The following is a 20,384-nucleotide window of genomic DNA, read 5'->3' as shown; positions in this document are numbered from 1 at the left end:
CGTGAACAAATATTTTGCGTTCAACTCCAGCGAGCATGTTATTATTGTGCAAAGACTGTCAACTTATCGGTTTGTGTAGCCTAAAATCAAAAAGGAACTTCAATGGTCAAATTTTTCTATCGAACCAAATACAGAGCACAGAGCACAAAAGTCGGTCCTTAAATGAAATAACATTAACAAACTTAAACTAGTATGATTCACCTACATCAATTTATAAATATTTATATATATATATATATATATATATAAATATTTATATATATATATATATATATATATATATATATATATATACCACGGCGGCGCTGTTTGTAATTCGCTGTCTTCAGCTAATCGTTATATTTGTAGGCCTCTGCTGTTAATCTTAAGAAGAAGGTCTTTAATAAACTGTTCACCCACAGTCTGTGCGCCCTAATGCCGAGCCAATCAAAACTAACCTAATGCCTAGCCAGTCTTTCAGTTGATGCATTTTGGTTTGAAATGGTTTTCAATAGGCAATCTCTTAAATTTTGCAACAAACACTACCTCGTCACAAACGTCGTTAAGTACGTTGGGATGTCACTCCTGTATGTCAAAGAGAACTGCCAATCGAGAAAAAAAATATTGGTGCCACGTCAAATCAGCAACAAGAGCCATCAAGAAAAAACTTTTCAAAACTGAAAAAATTTAGAATTTTTCAAAATTCAAAAATGGTCTAAATTGAAAAATTTTACAATTTGGTACCAAAAATTTGTACAACGCCGATTTTTGGAAAAGAAAAACTGAGAAACCCATGGTTACAGCATGCATTCAGGGTAATTCCTAAGCTATTCTTGGACCCAACAAACGTTTTTGCATCAGACCCACAAATGCGGCTACTAGCACTATGCATCAATGTTGCAAAATTGGCATTTTTATATTTTTGTCATTTATTGTTAAATTTCTTAAACTCTTTAATTTATGATACTTTAGGTGTTCATTAAAGGTCAAATGCCATATATTTGAGGCATTTGGAGCTACGCAAAAACCATTCGTGCTTATGTCAACAGAAACAAATACTGCAGTAGTTTGACTTTTACTATGTAAACATTGATTAAATCACTTTAGTTTGATTAACCAATCATAAAGGACTAACAGTGATGTTATGAATGATATTTACTTGATAATTTATTTTAGCTCAGATGTTTGAATAATGCATACCAAATTGTATTTAGAACCATTACAAATTGTTACAAAGAGCAGTTGGCTCTCAGTGTAGATTATAATTTGACTCTTCAACAACTATAGTCTTTTCTGCCAAGTATTCCTAGATCTAAAGATCTTCAGAGTTTATGTTGGTTGAGCTTTCTTGACAAAATGTTAGCAACATTACTAACATTGGGTGAAGCCTTACAAACTTCAGCACGAGACTGAACATAGATTAACACTAAGGATTTTCTCAACTTCAATCAAAATTAAAGTTACAGTCCTTTAGTACGTCCGAGCAACTAATTGTTTCGACGAGATTATTAGTAAATCGAAACCAATGAAGAACTAAGCCGGCGTAAAGCCCGAGAAGCAGGCTGTGATATTTTGGTTCTACTGAGATTCTTGAGCAGTCGCAACATTTGTCCGTCCGCGGCCCGGACGACAACACGAACATCAACGAATCTTCAATTCAATTTGGTGGACCCGAACGAAATCTTTACCATTGCTGGTGAGAGCCCCGTTATACACTGGAAAACGACTAACTACAGGATGTCAGGACAACTCAAGAGACTTTATTAGCTCATAAAAGTGAATTACTGAGAAAAATTTGATGGAAACCAATTATTCTTCATCAATGATATGTTTCCTGTGACTAATACCGCTCCTTCCCGAAAAATATCCCTCTCATTTAATCAATTTTTAAATCTCCGACTATTATTTTGCTCTTCTAAAGACACCACACTTTTTTGATTCATTTTGCAGTCCAAAAATTAAAACTGCACAAAAAAGAAAAATTTCAAACTCTTGTCAGTCTAAACCAACATAGAATATGTGATTCAGGAAAACAACAGCATTTTTTTTAAAAAAACCTGAAACATAAATCAAAATTCTTCTTTCAAGCCTTTAAGAATTTAAGTTGAGAAATTTGATTAGATTTAATTAGATTTTGTAATGCCTTTCAAGTTGCAGAAACATTAGGCGATTGCTTCGCCAAAACAAGGTGCCAGCGGCTTTGAGTGGATTGCTTTACAAAGTAACCACTGCAGGAGCGAAAAAATATGCAAATAATGTGTTGAATGCTCTGCGAAATTGCTTCTAGGTTTTTAGCAGAAATGCCGTCAATCATTTATCAACACGTGAATTTATTTTCAATAAATGAGCGGATTTGCTTGCATAAATTAAACATGAAAAAATGTAAACATTTTGAACTTCTGTGAGCTGCTCCTTTTAGATTTTAAATGCTTCCAGCAAACTGAAGTTCAGAGCTTTCAGCTCCTTTTTGATTTGACATCATTTCAATTTTCGAAAAAAAATCAATTTTTAACTCACTTCGTAGCGTAGTTTCAGCAATTTCTCTACGACATTGAACATTTTTATTCGGCTGTTGAGAAAATGACTTACAGAAAAAACTGGTAAACATATTTGTACTTTCAAGCGAAATCAGAACCAAGATAATTGTCCCGAGAAAATCTTGTCGCTATTTTAGAACACAACTATTTATTTTTCTTATCTTACAACAGACTGAAAACTGCATTAAGATTGGAGATTTTTCAGGCAAACAGAAGCTTATTTTTCACGCTTTAATTTTCTAGTGGAATTCTTAGTGGCCTCTAAAACATACAACGTATAAGTTGAGATGTATATAGCATATATTATTGTACGTTTAAACATTTAAAGGCGCACGCTTGGAGCTCTAACGCTGAAACGTTTAACAGAATTGAGTATATGTATTAATTATTTTACTCCGAATAAAACCATTTTTGCACAGTTTCTGGTGTTTGAAGTTTTTTCAAAGTCTCCGAAAACTGTACCAGTAGGTATTGAATACTTTGCTGTGCTGGATTTGTTATTTTAAGAAGTATTTTTCATTATTATTGTGAGGATGATTTACATTTATCGCGTACACTTTTACAGCAGCTGAGGTCAGTCTTTTTATTTCATTTTCTCGTCAATAAAAGTTACCCAAATTAAAGCACTTAGCTCCTTTAAAAACGAGACCAGTCAATGATAGAAGCAAAATTAAATCAGCAATTTGTGCTCGTTTTCTTTTTAAAATGGTTTTGCCGGGAAGAAATATTACGGTTCTACTTTTTTCATCCAGTTAAAACAGATTTTTGACTCCTTTGAAAAGTTCAATAAGTAAATGGTTTTAGGGTCTTTGAAGGTGTCCGTTGAGCCCGTTCAACCAATAATAGCCCAAAATGATGATGCCGTGGGGAGGAGAGAGACTATTTAGGATGTTAATCCCATGCAATTGTGAGGATCTGGACTCATGGTGTGAGAAATACGTGGACATCAACAAGTTCAGATACATCGGATTAGGATACATCAAGTAATCTACCATTTCATTCTCTCAATAAACATGAAAAAGAATTTTTTAAACAAAAAGAAAGGAACACTGTATTTCTCCTAATATCTGTAAATGTTTCAGTGGCCGTGCAACTCATCACAACGAAATCCAGGAGCTCGGGGTAGGGGCCCCGGCGTTCAGAAAACTAAATACAGTTTATAGGGAAAAACGGTCCATTTTGGCTAGTTCTCAGAATTGGTTCGTCAAAAAGTTTTGAAAATTTGCATGTGGACTCCCTAGGCAATTTTATGAACTTTTTCTAAGTAACGTTTTTGGCTTGAATCACTCTGAGATGCACTTTTGGCAGGTTGGGGGGCAGAAATTTTAAAAAATTGTCAAAATCTTCCCATTTTTGGCTATTTTATGTATTTTTAAAGCTGTTTTGTGACAAAAAAGTAGGTAGCCGCCTTCAGCAGTGGCTGAATGATCGTTTGAGACTATCTTGTTCTGAATAAAAAATCATTTAACTCCAGAAAATTGACAATTTGTGAAAAAATCGCGATCAAAATTTTTTAACATTTTTCCATTTTTTGTTGCTTGTTCCCATAAAATTTAATTATTTAGCAAAATTAAAAATCGGAAAGTGAAGAGCTGTTGAATATCAAAATTTCTTATCAAGTGCATCTTATACCTAAAATCAACACAGGGAGAGAAAATAGCTCATTTTGATGTACGATGCTAATTACAAAATTTTAAAATATTTGTACTTTTTTCTCACCTAAGCTCCTTCATCTACTCGGAAGTGTACTTTAGTAGAGCAACAGGGAAAAAATGCTACATAGGTGGACGCCTGTAAGTATAGTATTCGTGAAATATGGGAGAAAATTACAAAAAAAATTGATCTGAATTTAAAAATTACAAATTTCTGAAAAGAGAATTTACTTACATATTGAAGCGCAACAAGCCTAAAAGTCGTAAATAAAGCCTTTTGCATGATCCGTCTAGTGCATTGGAACCTCAGGGTTCGTCTCTAGCTTTATGTATAATTTTCCAAGTCATAAAATAGGTTTTTGGTGATAAGAGTTTCAACAAAATTGAAGTTTATAAATAATGACTAATGGAATTGAGGTTGAACCTGTTAGATTCCGATGAATTTAACTGCTTTTATTTTGCTTAAAAGGTACTCTGTTGCCATTTGAATTTTCAATTCAATGCGGTAGGCACATTTTAACCATCAAAAAAGCGATTGAGCGACTTTCTGGGTACTACTGGACGAAAGAACCACTTGTCATGAGTCGATTTCATTTCTGTCGGCTTGGAGTTTTATTACGGAAGAAAGCCTTCAGGCTGTCATCTAAACACTAAAATGTACATTTATATAGTAGCTAAATAGATTTAAGCCAGAATATTTTATCTTTGTGGGGGTTGGTCAGTGTAGAATGGCTGTAGAATAGACAACAGCAGTAGAATTAAAATGAAAAAGAAAATTATATACTATGAGGTTTTCTCTCAGCAGCCGTTAATGAGAAAGGAACAAACGAGACAAACAATGCCTGTAATCAGTTGGGATTTGTTGTGAGGGACTTGTCCCGGCAACAAATCCGCTCTAAGATACGAAAACCCGGAGATGACAAAAAAAAACAAAATTTTAAATTCAAAAATTTATCGCTTTAAAACGCTTTTGCAGAAACTTATTTCTAAAAATATTATACCCGTTGGACTAACACGAGATATATTTTCATAAACTATCTGTCATAAACATCGTTTTTGAAAACATGAGTCTGAGCAAACGATTGATTGTCGCTGATCATCGAAAAGAATGTAGTTCGTCCATTACAACTGACGGATGATCAAAATATATTACTTATGAGCTCAATGGTAAAGGTAAACAAAATGGAGGGAACTACTCTTTTGGGGGGCGCCACCTGACTAGGTCATAGTAAAATTTACAGAGATAGGCAGTGTAAAATATTGATAATTACAAAAGAGAGACTAATAATTTATAATAACTAAAATATCGATCCAATAGAGAAGTCACTTGTATTGGAGGGGAGGGACGACAGTAACATAAATTTGATGCAAAACAGAAAGAAATTTAATTGAATTTAAAATGTTTCCAAGTAATTGATCCATGTTGGGTTTTATTTGGGTCCTTCTTGTATTCATTAAGAAAAAACAGCTTATATTTCTTCTTTGCAAGACTGTTTGACATTGACAAAAAATTTCTTGGGAAAGAATTGTGCTGTAGAATACCTCTTTTAATAATATTTTTTTCATGCAAATTGCATTTTGAAATTGTCTGGGTAAAAATTTTTTGAGTTCGCTCGTGTATATAAAAACTTGCGGTTGGTAATTTCAAAGCTGAGCTTGAGAAGGCAGGCTTCTTTTTATTCATGATACTATGGCAGTAAGTGGCAGCCCTGTAATCAAAAAGCAAAGAAATAGGTAGTATACCAAGGTTCATTTTAAGATCTGAGGATGAGTCAAACTTCTGTATGTGAAAACAAGCTTTGATGGCCCAATTTAACTGCTTTTCTAATGTCGTTATAAGAATTTGATTGATGGTTGCAAGTAAAACAGAAGAATATTGAACATGACTGAGAACAAAAGCGTTCAAAATAATTTTTTGTAACCAGTGGGTATGATGTTCCTGAGTGCATATATGCATTTAATGCCCTGGGCCATTTTTGACAAAAGAATTTTTACTTGTTTTTGATATTTGAGGTCTTTGTCAATATTAACACCGAGATATTTGATTTCCGCTTTCGAACTTATTAATTTGTCTCCCACTTTTAATGTCGTTTCGTTATGAGGATTAGAGCTACCAAAAATAATAAACTCTGTTTTATCCGGATTGATCTTGAGGTGATGTAATTTAAAAAATTGTATTAATTTTTCTATGGCCTTCTCAAGCTCGTCTTTGCATTTGAGAACTTCATCATGAGAGCTTAATAGGACTGTGTCATCTGCGTATTGTATTGTTTCACATGACAAAAAGTTGCTAAGATCGTTAACATATAGATTGAACAAGAGTGGACCTAAGACTGTTCCCTGCGGAACTCCTTGAGCCACTTCAATCCAACCTGATTTAACATTATTGATTATGACTCTTTGTGTTCTGTTTGAAAGATAGCTCGTAATTAGATTTTGAGCTGGTATCGAAAATCCAAGAACGGAAAAGTTTTGAATCATGAGCTTGTGATTAATGAAGTCAAAAGCTTTTGATAGATCTAAAAACGCCGCTGCAGTAATTTTTTCTCGTTTTTGTTGCATCGTATTTTTTCAGTTAAATAAACGAGAGAATCTGTTGTAGAAAATTTTTTTCTGAAACCAAACTGTGTTTTAGAAAGCAGGGCATTCTTATGAACATATTCATCGATTTGTTGTTTAATAAGAGATTCAAAAACTTTTGCTAATGCTGGTGTTAACGAAATTGGTCGATAGTTTAGAGGATCATCAAGGTCTCCTTTTTTAAAAAGTGGAGTGATGTCGGTTCTTTTGAGTTCAGCAGGGAATGTTTCTGTTTTTATAAATTAATTCAAAAGAAAACAAATAGGCTCAGCTAGTTCACTAGCTGCATCTCGCAATGCCCATGAGGGAATGGTAGAAGGACCCAATGGTTTGAATTTTCCAAGAGCAAGAAGCGTTTTAAGACATTCAAACTTAGTAACAAATCTAAAAGAAAAGGTGTTTTTTTGCCTAACCATAGGCAGATCTACAGTATAGTTCCTACTTTCAAAAAATTCTCCTAATTTGCTGAATTTTAAATTAAGTAAGCTGGCTATTTTAGTTTTTTTTGTAATAATTTCATTGAAAGAGTTTCTTAAAGAGTATACCGTAGTTGTCGTTTTCACGGAGTTTCTTACTTCGCTGATCAAATTCTATTTCTTGCGCTCTGAAGTTGAGCTTTCAATTAATTGATTATGAAATTTCTCAAAATCTTTTTCATAGCCAGCGCACTCTTCGGCTTTCAGTTTGAAAAACTCGTGGAAAGATTCTGAATTGAGGTATTGCTCTCTAAGCAGATTTTTGTTACGTGTGTTTTTTGATATGAACCGTTTGGCAAGGGAAAACTGTGATTTGTTGTTTCTTATAAAAATTGTTTTGATTGGCGCATGAGGGAGTATTTGCTGTTCAAGATTTTGCTCAAATGTACGTAGCATTTCACTTGGAACCGTAGAGCAGTAAAAATTTTCCCAATTTAATTGCTTGATAGAATGTTTAAAATCTTTTGGGCTGTAATTCGATGATCTGTTTGTATTGGTGAGTCAAAAATTTTATTATAAAGAAGGGGTTCGTTTCCATCAATAATAATGTAATCTATAAGTGAGTTCGATTCGTCCTTAATTCTAGTTGCTTGATGCTTATTAGTCACATTTAGATCATACGGTTGAATTCTGCGGTTTCTAAATTCTGCTTTTCTTTGTTTTCCAAATAATTTATATTATAGTCTCCCATCATAATTATTGTTTTGTTCTCAGTAATTGCTCTATCAATTGATCTAGCAGACTGCTCGAGAAATTCTTCGTAAAGAAGTTTTTTTGGGTTATAAGAAATGTTTATTAAGTAAACTTTTTTGATCTTTGGGCAAGTTATTTCAATCCACAGAGTATCAAACAGAATACTTTTGAAAGCTAGATCAACGCGTAATTTTGGGTTAAGTTTCCTAGGAACAATTAACAATACACCTCCCCCTTTTGAACTCACCCGATCGTTTCGAAAAACAAGACAGTTTTTTTTGTCCGGGTTTACCAAATCAGTGTCAATCTTTGTATTTATCCATGTTTCAGACAGACCATAGATGCAGTTAGCGCCAACATCATTCATTAGGCTTTTTATTGAAGTTGTTTTCTTGTTATGCTCCGTACATTTAAATGAAGAAATTTCAAGTTGTCTGAATAAGTTTCAAAATCAAGAAATATGTCTTTTATCGATTTAATTGGCCCAGGGTTGGTTTCAATATCTCCAGACCTCAAAAGTAGCAGCCAGATACTATTAATGTAAAGCCAAAAATATAAGTTAATTAAGACAAAAGAAAATTTTAGTGATATTAAAGCTTGCTTCTTGCTCCTGGATTTGGTCTCCGACCAAATTCGAGTAGGAACTGCTATTGAGTTAAGTGACGTGGGAAAAGAGGAAGTCACTTAAGAACTCAACAAAATTAATCCTAAGAATATTAAACATATCTTGTTAGAAAACATTATTCTTAACAAACAGTTGAGACCCAATTCATTCAGTACAACAGAAAATTTCAATTTATTCGGCATTTTATGAAATTATTAATACTAATATGGTTGATAACGGTAATGATTATTCAAGTTAAAATTAGGGTTTGCACTTGTATTCGGCCAGTACTGCTCTTGAAATTTTTGAAATCTGTTGTTCATTTTATAGCTCCGGTTGGTGAATTTATCAGTATCACATATGCCAGTAGATGTTTGAAGTAAAAACATTAGAAGATAATTTTTAAGGAAAAGAATGCCATGATTGTAACTCAAATGTACATTGTCATGATACAGGAAATTATAATGGTTGATTTTTGGATTGAAGGAGGGAATTGAGCGTATTAAATCATTCATCTTGAGCAAAACAAAATTTTCACCAAGAGATGCCAATCTTTCTTTAAGTGCAGCATCAACTTCATCAATTAATTTGTTTTTAGATCTATTGTAGTCAGTTTCTTTGAACGGTATTACCTCCATGACTACAAACACATCAGGCTGGAATTTATTTTTACAGGCTTCAATAAGGCTGAACATGTCATCTAAAATCTCATCGCAGCTTTTTTGAAATTTTGAAACAGTATTTGTTCCGTCTTGAAGAATTAGAGTTTTAAGTTTTTTACATTCATATTTTTCCACAACTTTTATTTTCTCTTTGGTGGTTGACCCAAGGTAGGCATGGATTGCTGTATCCAGTGGAATTGTTGCATCACTTTCTAGTTTACCAATGATGCTGCTACCCAGAACCAAATTTGATTGTTCTTGTTTGAGGGGGATTAAATCAAAATCTCTGACCTTCTCTAAAAAAACCTGGTTTTTTCGAGATTTTGATTCAGGGTTGGTTGTGCTCTCCCCTTCAGTAGTTGACTGTTCCAATGATTTGTCCTGCAGTTGTCGCTGATAAGTAACGAGCACATTTTCAATAAATTTTTCCTTTTTTTGTAATCTTTGATGTAAGTCAAGATATAATTTGTAGGAAGTTTCCTTTTTTAGTTGAACCCATTCAGTTAGGGATAGTAATGAAGGATCAGTTTGTTCATTTAGATTGAAATGCTCCTGGCTTTCTAGTTGAATGTTATTAGAGTTTGTCATAGACATTGCAATTTCTGTATTTTTGAATGAAAAAGGTCAAGTTTATTTTTGCTGCAGATCACAAGTCAAGTTTTGCTGCAGATTAAACTTTGCAGATCACAAGTCAGTTTTTTCATGCTAAAAGTTTGAAAGTGTTAGTGAAGTGGAAAAATAATGTTAGTTTGACGTCAATTTACATCAAAATTTAGGACGAAGAGAGACTTTGTTGATTGATGATAACGACGTCTGATTTTAGTCAACAAAAACTTCAGATCGACTATCCCCCTTGTTTTTGATGCCCCCAGTTAAAAATGTGCTGCTATGTAGAACCTCACCAATTTGTGTAGGGTATAACAATTTACGCTCAAGTTTTTTTAGTTTTCTGCTCGGTGTTATCGGTCAGCATTCTAATCATCCAATCAGAAATATTACCCAAATTTTAATCAGAGTTTTTTAATGTGTTTTCTTTCACGTTTAAATCTAGAAACCTAATATAATACTGTTGTTTGAGTTTGCAGGCAATTTCTCAGGTATTGTATTCTAGGCAAACTGCAGGTATTTTTTTTGCAGATCATTTTGCAGGTATTCTTCCCTGCAGTTTTGCTTAGCTGAAAACGTTGCTGGTAAAATTACCTACACATTTTTTAGAATGAAATTATTGAAAAATCACCAAGGGCGCCTGAAAAAATTACCAGGAGGCCCTAAAAGTTATGCGCCAACTAAGCTGGGGATAGAAACACACGCGATAAAAAGCAATCATGCAATTTACTCTTAAAAAGCTGATCTTTTTGCGGTGAATTTTGGAGGACTCAAGGGCAGCAGAAATTTTATTTTTACTGCTTCCTTTTGGTAACGTTAAGTTGCATTTTTTCATCACTTAACGTTAAGACCATAAAAAATTTTCACCCCTAAATATTGCTAATTTTGCTAAACTTCACCTCTAAAAACCAAAAATCTTACGAACAGTTAACGCTTATTTTTTTTCATAAAGTGGATTAAATCTGATTTAAATGCAAAAGTTTTCTATAGAAAAAATTGAGCTGTGCCGCTGTGGCAGAGAAAATATCTTATGACTTACTTATGTATAATGAAACCGGCGTTCAACGTCAATAGGACGTGGTTTCCGTAAGTTGATGTTACAAGACAAAAAATGAACTAAAATATGGGCAAATATTCCAAGGTCTCAAATTTTTTATCAGTAGAACCAAAGCAAGAAAACTATTAATTTAACAATAAAACGGCTAAAATATGTTTTAAATTTTTTTCAAGAAGAAAAGATGTAGTTTGTCAGTAATGTGACAAAACTACCAGTTCACAAAAAAAAGTTGAAAAACGGAAAAAGTTCAAAAAAATTATATTAAATATCAAAGCAAATATTCTACATTATTTCTATATTATGGTATTAAATATTCTATTTTATAATCTACCCCAGATGGACTTTCTAGTGATACAACTCACAGCTCTCTAAGAAGACTATATCGATTGGCGAAAATTGCCGAACAATAAACACCCAGTTAAGCATATAGTTCCTCCCCCACCAAGGTGGGTCGGAACAATAATCACACCCCAATTCTCTTTATGACGAAACACACACTCCGGATTTATCAGACATTTAAATTGGGACTGATAGATGGGAATGGGTTTCGAAATCGCTGAAATCACAAAGTAGGGGAGAAAATATTAATAATTGGGAGCTTTTGCGGCAATTTTATTTTTAAACATATCTATTCATCTACCACTTTTAGTGAAAATTCAAGTTCATTGAAAACTGCTTTCAAAAGAGTGGTGTTCCGTTTCAACAATTTGTCGTAATTTAGGAAAATTAAAAGGAAAGACCTCAAAAATCACCTTTTTTGCGATTTGATACAGGATCTGCGGTGTTACATTTAAAAAATTTAGAAAAATTTGTCTACAATAAGGAGATTAGAATTTGAATTCAGATGGCAGAAGATACAGAACAGTTATCATGAAGCACTAACTCAATTTAAGTCATTGGACATATGCGAGTCCAATGACTCTTCAAGAGGTGCCCAGAGAATCTACATAAGCTTGCATCGCATAATGAAACATAACAAAAACGTCTTATTATATAATAATATGTTCTAAGATCAGTGAAAATTGAAAAAACTTCATTTTTATCTACCAAGTTTGCGAAAGATTTGGAAAAAGAAGACAATTGAACATTTAATTGATCGAAAATCTCAAGGACTTGTGAGTCTGTGTTTTTATTTTTGGTATATTTTGGAAGAGTGACCTAAAGGATGATCGTGTGTTTGACTTGTTACTGTCAACTTGGAGAAAATCAAAGTGCGAAGTTTTCGCTATCTTATCCAAGACCTCCTTTACAAGAGCGTGAACAAATAAATCGAAAACTGAAAGCACTATGTAGAGATAAAATTTAACAAACATGATATGCTCTATTTTTGAGGCCAATAATTTTTGAGGACAATAAGCGTTTTTGTGGACAACAATTTGTATTCGGTTTTGTTCTAATATGCCATACAGTGTTATTGGCCTAGTATATTTATTATACTTTTGAGTAAAATAGGCTTTCGGGGAGAAATTTATACTCGAAACAACATTCAAAATTAATTTGCTACGAGATCAATATGGAGTTCAAAATCGAGCGGCTTTTCAGTGAAAACCCCCAGAAATTTGAAGGAAACTAGTTTTTCAAGCAATTCACCTAGCATCGAAGGTTGTGAGTTATTTACATTTCTGCCAAAGCCCATAATTTTACTTTTTTACAGTTAATCACAAGTTTGTTTCTCAAACACCAATTTTCATTTTTTTTTCAAATCATTTATGAAGTTACTTTGGGCTCCTATGTTCTAACATGACGTTAGAATTGTGCTATCATCTGCAAAAAGTGTTCTTTTGGAACTGTTTGCAACAGATCATTAATAGATGAGAAAGAACAATGGAGATAGAGGTCCTTTCAACATTTCAAATACATTGCGAACTCCACAATCAACTGTCTGCATTTAAAACGTTTCGTTTCCTGTAGTTTGCAAATTGTCTGGAATAAGTATTCATGCAAATTACAAGATAAAAGTTTGTTGAATTACATCCTATCAAAAATTCTAATAATCATATGAGATATTCCACCTCTTTGAGTCTGTCTAAGTCTGAGTCTGCTATCACATCTATTATGTTTATGAATAGCAGTCACGGCCAAGTCTTGGCTACCATTATCAATCTTTCCGAAATTTTCACGGGTGGCGTGGAGGGGTTAGTCCGCTAGATTTGCTCCTAAGGCATTTTGTTTGACGCTGGGTCTCGGAGTTCAGTTTTAGCGGCGAACTGGATTTTTCAGTTATATTTTGTTAGGCTAAAGTGGCTTCATGCTTTTCTCAGCTTTTGAGTGTATGCTTTTGTCGACGTTAAAATCTAACTAATTTATTTCCTAATAATAAAGTATTAATTGTGGTTCCTGCTTTATCGCAGAGGAACAGCATTAGGCCACAGTGTCCTGTTTCTTTTAGTTGACCGTTTTCTTACTATTCCCCACTTTTCAGACTGTTCTTTTTATGAACAGCATTGCTCTTTATAGGTTACTATTGCTCTTATTGTTTTTCGGTGCCTCACGTTGCAGCAAGCTTATCGTCTTGTTGATCCGGCGTTTTAATTTTAATGTTTGATCAATTTTTGGGGGAAAATGACGGCATATCCCTCAAATCTTGAAATTCAGAAAATTGTATGAAGCAGCCTGTAATTATGCGGCTTATCTTGAAAATCCTTCACTGAAAATACAGTGTTTGAAAAGCTAACAGTTTTTCACAGCTAACTGAAAGGACGTAAAAGGTGCTTTTATGATTGAAAAAGCATATTTTTGACTGAAAAGGTTCTAGAGGTTGGATTTCCTGTTCTATTTTGCTATGTATATTTGTTTAAATTTCCAGTATTTCTTAGTTACTTGGGGTGTCTAATTTAGTTATTTTTTGAGTTTGAGTTTGGTTTCAGGGTGCGTTGGAAAAGATTGTCTCGATTTAAATGTTCTGTCATTTCATGGTTATATTGGGTGAATTTAAATTTAGTACATTTCGCAAACCTACATTCTGATCATATCGTTATTCTTGGTATATTTTCCGGGTCTTTTTGCTGCTGATGGTTTCCGCAATTGTTTCAGATTTTTCATTTTCCATTATCTAAATTCTTCATCTGAAAAACGATAAATTTTGCTGTTTTTCCTTTGAGCTTTTCTCTGAAATCTGATGTTTAGGGCTCTGGTATTGAGCGCTCTGACCATAAAATAGCATCTTTATGTTTTCTTGGGTTTTTTCTGCTTCTTCAATTGTCTAACTTTTTTCTGGTTCAGTATCTAGTTCAATTTGGTAATAAAAACCAGGAACCGGAAGTATTTTTCCAATATTTTTGTGGGTCAGTTTCATTGCTCATAATGGCAGATGAATTAGGACTTCTGCAGTTGTCGCGTTTTGTTCATTTCTCGTCCTCATATCGTGTTCAGAAATTAAGTTGTGGTGGAATCTTATTGATAGCGTCAACTCAACCGCAAACTCTTGGCTCCCATCATTACGAAAAACAGGCACCAAATTTAATTCATCAGAAAGGTTCACATCTAATTTCTCTATAAAACTTTCCAAAGTCTTTCTCTACTTAGTCCCAGGGAAATTGTTTGCTTAAAATCAGTGCACAATGTTTTCTTTTAGTTTCGTAGTTTTTCGTGGGTAGAAAAATGGTAGCGTCTGATTTTCTTCTCTACGCAACATTGTTATCATGCTTTTTCTGAATTCATTGAAGTCGGTTATTTTCCTTTTTCTAAAGAGCTATCAGAGGGTTCATTTCTTGGTTCCATAATTTAAAATTTACATTTTTTTTGTTCTCGCGCATAATGTTTTTTGATTTAGAGTAAACTAGCAGGCCCGCAAAAGCATCGCAAGAAAATCATTTAAAAGAATAGGTTTAAAACTGAGATTTTTTCGTACCAGCTCGGGCTGTAAGCCATGCCCATCCTTCAACAGCCAGAGGTATTACGTTACGTTACCGATGTGTTTGGTTTAGTATATTACGCCAAGTAACACCAATTTTTTGATTAAAGACTTAATTGGCTGAGCTATCTTGCAAATTTAAGTAACGCTAAGACTTGTACAGATAACGAACTTCTACATGTTGGCAGAGCGCAACTCATATAGAATATTAATCTACAGGTTTAAGGTGCGGTAAAACAGGCGAAGAGCGGATGAGAATTAAATCCTAATTTTTCGAAAAAAAATAGAATCTTTCGAGATCACATTTTATACTCCCAAATTACCTATAAATTCCAAGTCCAACACCCAAACACGAATGAACGATTCATCTCCCCCATACTCAAAAGAGCTGCGGCACTTACAGCTGAAAGCCCCGAGGGGATTACACGTGCTGCAAGTGCCGACCAACTGGGAGCACGAAAGCTGGAGATGAAAAGTCCAAACGTGTCCAAGTGAAGGACTTGGCCAATCTTCCTCAATCATAATTGGAGGTGAATATTAACAATCTATTACAGTAGATGAGGTCGTCACATACGACGTAATCTTAAATTCGTGCTTAAAGAAAGTGAGAAAAGAAAGTGAGAAAAGAATGTGAGAAAAGAATGTGAGAAAAGAAAGTGAGAAGAGAAAGTGAGAAAAAGTGAGAAAAGATAGTGAGAAAAGAAAGTGGGAGAAGAAAGTGGGAGCAGAAAGTGAGGAAAAAAAGTGAGAGAAGAAAGTGAGAAAAGAAAGTGAAAAGAAAGTGAGAAAAGAAAGTGAGAAAAGAAAGTGAGAAAAGAAAGTGAGAAAAGAAAGTGAGAAAAGAAAGTGAGAAAAGAAAGTGAGAAAAGAAAGTGTGAAAAGAAAGTGAGAAAAGAAAGTGAGAAAATAAAGTGAGAAAAGAAAGCGAGAAAAGAAAGTTAGAAAAAAGGGAGGAAAAAATGAGAAAAGAAAGCGAGAAAAGGAAGTGAGAAAGAAAGTGAGAAAAGAAAGTGAGAAATGAAAGTGAGAAAAGAAAGTAAGAAAAAAACGAGAAAAAAAGTAAAAAAAGAAGAGAAAAGAAAAACAGAAAAGAAAATGAGAAAAGAAAGTGAGAAAAGAAAGTGAGAAAAGAAAGTGGGAAAAAGAAAGTGAGAAAAGAAAGTGAGAAAAGAAAGTGAGAAAGGAAAATGAGAAAAGAAAGTGGGAAAAGAAAGTGAGAAAAGAAAGTGAAAAAACGAGAAAAGAAAGTGAGAAAAGACACTGAGAAAAGAAAGTGAGAAAAGAAAGTGAGAAAAGAAAGTGAGAAAAGAAAAGGAGATAAGAAAGTGAGTTAAGAAAGTGAGAAAAGAAAGTGAGAAAAGAAAGTGTAGAAAAGAAAGAAAAGAAAGTGAGAAAAGAAAGTGAGAAAAGGAAGTGAGAAAAGAAAGTGAGAAAAGAAAGTGAGAAAAGAAAGTGAGAAAAGAACGTGAGAAAAGAAAGTGAGAAAAGAAAATGAGAAAAGAAAGTGAGAAAAGAAAGTGAGAAAAGAAAAAGAGGAAAAAAGGTGAGAAAAGAGGGCGAGAAAAGAAAGTGAGAAAAGAAAGTGAGAAAAGAACGTGAGAAAAGAAACAGAGAAAGGAATGTGAGAAAAAAAACTAAGAAAAGAGGAAAAAATGAGAAAAGAAAATGAGAAAAGAAAGTGAGAAAAGAAAGTGAGAAAAGAAAGTGAGAAAAGAAAGTGAAAAAAGAAAGTGAGAAAAGAAAGTGAGAAAAGAATGTGATAAAAGAAAGTGAGAAAAAAAGTGAAAGAAAGTTAGAAAAAAGGGAGGAAAAATGAGAAAAGAAAGCGAGAAAAGGAAGTGAGAAAGAAAGTGAGAAAAGAAAGTGAGAAAAGAAAGTGAGAAAAGAAAGTGAGAAAAAAACGAGAAAAGAAAGTGAGAAAAGAAAAAGAGAAAAGAAGAGAAAACAAAAAGAGAAAAGAAAGTGAGAAAAGAAAGTGTGAAAAGAAAGTGAGAGAAGAAAGTGAGAAAAGAAAGTGAGAAAAGAAAGTTAGAAAAAAGGGAGAAAAAAATGAGAAAAGAAAGCGAGAAAAGGAAGTGAGAAAGAAAGTGAGAAAAGAAAATGAAAAAAAAAAGTGAGAAAAGAAAGTGATAAAAGAAAGTGAGAAAAAAAGTGAAAAAAGAAAGTTAGAAAAAAGGGAGGAAAAATGAGAAAAGAAAGCGAGAAAAGGAAGTGAGAAAGAAAGTGAGAAAAGAAAGTGAGAAAAGAAAGTGAGAAAAGAAAGTGAGAACAAAACGAGAAAAGAAAGTGAGAAAAGAAAAAGAGAAAAGAAGAGAAAAGAAAAAGAGAAAAGAAAGTGAGAAAAGAAAGTGTGAAAAGAAAGTGAGAAAAGAAAGTGAGAAAAGAAAGTGAGAAAAGAAAGTTAGAAAAATGGGAGAAAAAAATGAGAAAAGAAAGCGAGAAAAGGAAGTGAGAAAGAAAGTGAGAAAAGAAAATGAGAAAAAAAGTGAGAAAAGAAAGTGAGAAAAGAAAGTGAGAAAAGAAAGTGAGAAAAGAAAGTGAGAAAAGAAAGTGAGAAAGAAAATGAGAAAAGAAACAGAAAAGAAAATGAGAAAAGAAAGTGAGAAAAGAAAGTGAGAAAAGAAAGTGAGAAAAGAAAGTGAGAAAGAAAATGAGAAAAGAAACAGAAAAGAAAATGAGAAAAGAAAGTGAGAAAAGAAAGTGAGAAAAGAAAGTGAGAAAAGAAAGTGAGAAAAGAAAGTGAGAAAAGAAATTGAGAAAAGAAAAAGAGAAAAGAAAAAGAGAAAAGAAGGTGAGAAAAGAAAGTGAGAAAAGAAAGTGAGAAAAGAAAGTGAGAAAAGAAAGAGAGAAAAGAAAGTGAGAAAAGAAAGTTAGAAAAAAGGGAGAAAAAAATGAGAAAAGAAAGCGAGAAAAGGAAGTGAGAAAGAAAGTGAGAAAAGAAAATGAGAAAAAAAGTGAGAAAAGAAAGTGAGAAAAGAAAGTGAGAAAAGAAAGTGAGAAAAGAAAAAGAGAAAAGAAAAAGAGAAAAGAAGGTGAGAAAAGAAAGTGAGAAAAGAAAGTGAGAAAGAAAGTGAGAAAAGAAACAGAAAAGAAAATGAGAAAAGAAAGTGAGAAAAGAAAGTGAGAAAAGAAAGTGAGAAAAGAAAGTGAGAAAAGAAATTGAGAAAAGAAAAAGAGAAAAGAAAAAGAGAAAAGAAGGTGAGAAAAGAAAGTGAGAAAAGAAAGTGAGAAAAGAAAGTGAGAAAAGAAAGTGAGAAAAGAAAGAGAGAAAAGAAAGTGAGAAAAGAAAGTGAGAAAAAAGGTAGGAAAAAAAGAAAATGAGAAAAAAAGTGCGAAAAGAAAGTGAGAAAAGTGAGTGAGAAAAAGAATTTGGGAAAGGAAAGTGAGAAGAAAAGGGAGAAAAGAAAGTTAGAAAAGAAAGTGAGAAAAGAAACTGAGAAAAGAAAGTTAGAAAAAAACGAAAATAAAGTGTGAAAAGAAAGTTAGAAAAAAGGGAGGAAAAAAATGAGAAAAGAAAGCGAGAAAACGAAGTGAGAAAGAAAGTGAGAAAAGAAAGTGAGAAAAGAAAGTGAGAAAAGAAAGTGAGAAAAGAAAGTGAGAAAAGAAATTTAGAAAAAAGGGGAGGAAAAAATGGGGAAAGCGAGAAAAGGAAGTGAGAAAGAAAGTGAGAAAAGAAACAGAAAAGAAAATGAGAAAAGAAAGTGAGAAAAGTGAAAAAAAAGTGAAAAAAGAAGGTGAGAAAAGAAAGTGAGAAAAGTGAGTGAGAAAAAGAATTTGGAAAAGGAAAGTGAGAAAAAAAGGGAGAAAAGAAAGTTTGAAAAGAAAGTGAGAAAAGAAACTGATAAAAGAAAGTTAGAAAAAAACGAAAAAAGAAAATGTGAAAAGAAAGTTAGAAAAAAGGGAGGAAAAAAATGAGAAAAGAAAGCGAGAAAAGGAAGTGAGAAAGAAAGTGAGAAAAGAAAATGAGAAAAGAAAGTGAGAAAAGAAAGTGAGAAAAGAAAGTGAGAAAAGAAAGTGAGAAAAGAAAGTGAGAAAAGAAATTTAGAAAAAAGGGGAGGAAAAAATGGGGAAAGCGAGAAAAGGAAGTGAGAAAGAAAGTGAGAAAAGAAACAGAAAAGAAAATGAGAAAAGAAAGTGAGAAAAGTGAAAAAAAGTGAAAAAAGAAGGTGAGAAAAGAAAGTGAGAAAAGTGAGTGAGAAAAAGAATTTGGAAAAGGAAAGTGAGAAAAAAAGGAGAAAAGAAAGTTTGAAAAGAAAGTGAGAAAAGAAACTGATAAAAGAAAGTTAGAAAAAAACGAAAAAAGAAAATGTGAAAAGAAAGTTAGAAAAAAGGGAGGAAAAAAATGAGAAAAGAAAGCGAGAAAAGGAAGTGAGAAAGAAAGTGAGAAAAGAAAATGAGAAAAGAAAGTGAGAAAAGAAAGTGAGAAAAGAAAGTGAGAAAAGAAATTTAGAAAAAAGGGGAGGAAAAAATGGGAAAAGAAAGCGAGAAAAGGAAGTGAGAAAAGAAAGTGAAAAAAGAAAGTGAGAAAAGAAGGTGAGAAAAGAAAGTGAGAAAAGAAAGTGAGAAAAGAAAGTGAGAAAAGAAAGTGAGAAAAGAAAGTGAGAAAAGAAAGTGAGAAAAGAAAAAGAGAAAAGAAAAAGAGAAAAGAAGGTGAGAAAAGAAAGTGAGAAAAGAGAGAGAGAAAAGAAAGAGAGAAAAGAAAGTGAGAAAAGAAAGTGAGAAGAAAGGTAGAAAAAGAGAAGAAAATGAGAAAAGAAAGTGCGAAAAGAAAGTGAGAAAAGAAAGTGAGAAAAGTGAAAAAAGAAAGTAAAAAAAGAAAGTGAGAAAAGAAAGTGAGAAAAGTGATAAAAGTGAGTGAGAAAAAGAATTTGGGAAAGGAAAGTGAGAAAAAAAGGGAGAAAAGAAAGTTTGAAAAGAAAGTGAGAAAAGAACTGAGAAAAGAAAGTTAGAAAAAAACGAAAAAAGAAAGTGTGAAAACAAAGTTAGAAAAAAGGGAGGAAAAAAGCGAGAAAAGGAAGTGAGAAAGAAAGTGAGAAAAGAAAATGAGAAAAGAAAGTGAGAAAAGAAAGTGAGAAAAGAAAGTGAGAAAAGAAATTTAGAAAAAAGGGGAGGAAAAAATGGGAAAAGAAAGCGAGAAAAGGAAGTGAGAAAGAAAGTGAGAAAAGAAACAGAAAAGAAAATGAGAAAAGAAAGTGAGAAAAGAAAGTGAGAAAAGAAAGTGAGAAAAGAAAGTGAGAAAAGAAAGTGAGAAAAGAAAGTGAGAAAAGAAAAAGAGAAAAGAAGGTGAGAAAAGAAAGTGAGAAAAGAAAGTGAGAAAAGAAAGAGAGAAAAGAAAGTGAGAAAAGAAAGTGAGAAAAAAGGGAGAAAAGGAGAGAAGAAAATGAGAAAAGAAAGTGCGCAAAGAAAGTGAGAAAAGAAAGTGAGAAAAGTGAAAAAAGAAAGTGAGAAAAGAAAGTGAGAAAAATGATAAAAGTGAGTGAAAAAAAGAAATTGGGAAAGGAAAGTGAGAAAAAAAGGGAGAAAAGAAAGTTTGAAAAGAAAGTGAGAAAAGAAAAAGAGAAAAGAAAAAGAGAAAAGAAAAAGAGAAAAGAAAAAGAGAAAAGGCAGTGAGAAAAGGCAGTGAGAAAAGAAAGTGAGAAAAGAAAGTGAGAAAAGAAAGTGAGAAAAGAAAGTGAGAAAAGAAAG

General features: G+C 33.0%; 1 pseudogene; it reads left to right on the top strand.

Annotated features, from left to right (window-relative positions):
• The first annotated feature begins 2,843 nt into the window (after positions 1-2,843).
• Positions 2,844-20,384, top strand: part of LOC142344377 (palmitoyltransferase ZDHHC16A-like) — a 29,984-nt pseudogene continuing 12,443 nt past the window's right edge.

The sequence above is a fragment of the Convolutriloba macropyga genome, chromosome 8 (genome assembly GCF_964194025.1).
Source record: "Convolutriloba macropyga chromosome 8, txConMacr16.3, whole genome shotgun sequence".
Taxonomy (NCBI): Eukaryota; Metazoa; Xenacoelomorpha; order Acoela; family Convolutidae; genus Convolutriloba; species Convolutriloba macropyga.
This window is presented reverse-complemented; position numbering and strand designations above follow the sequence as displayed.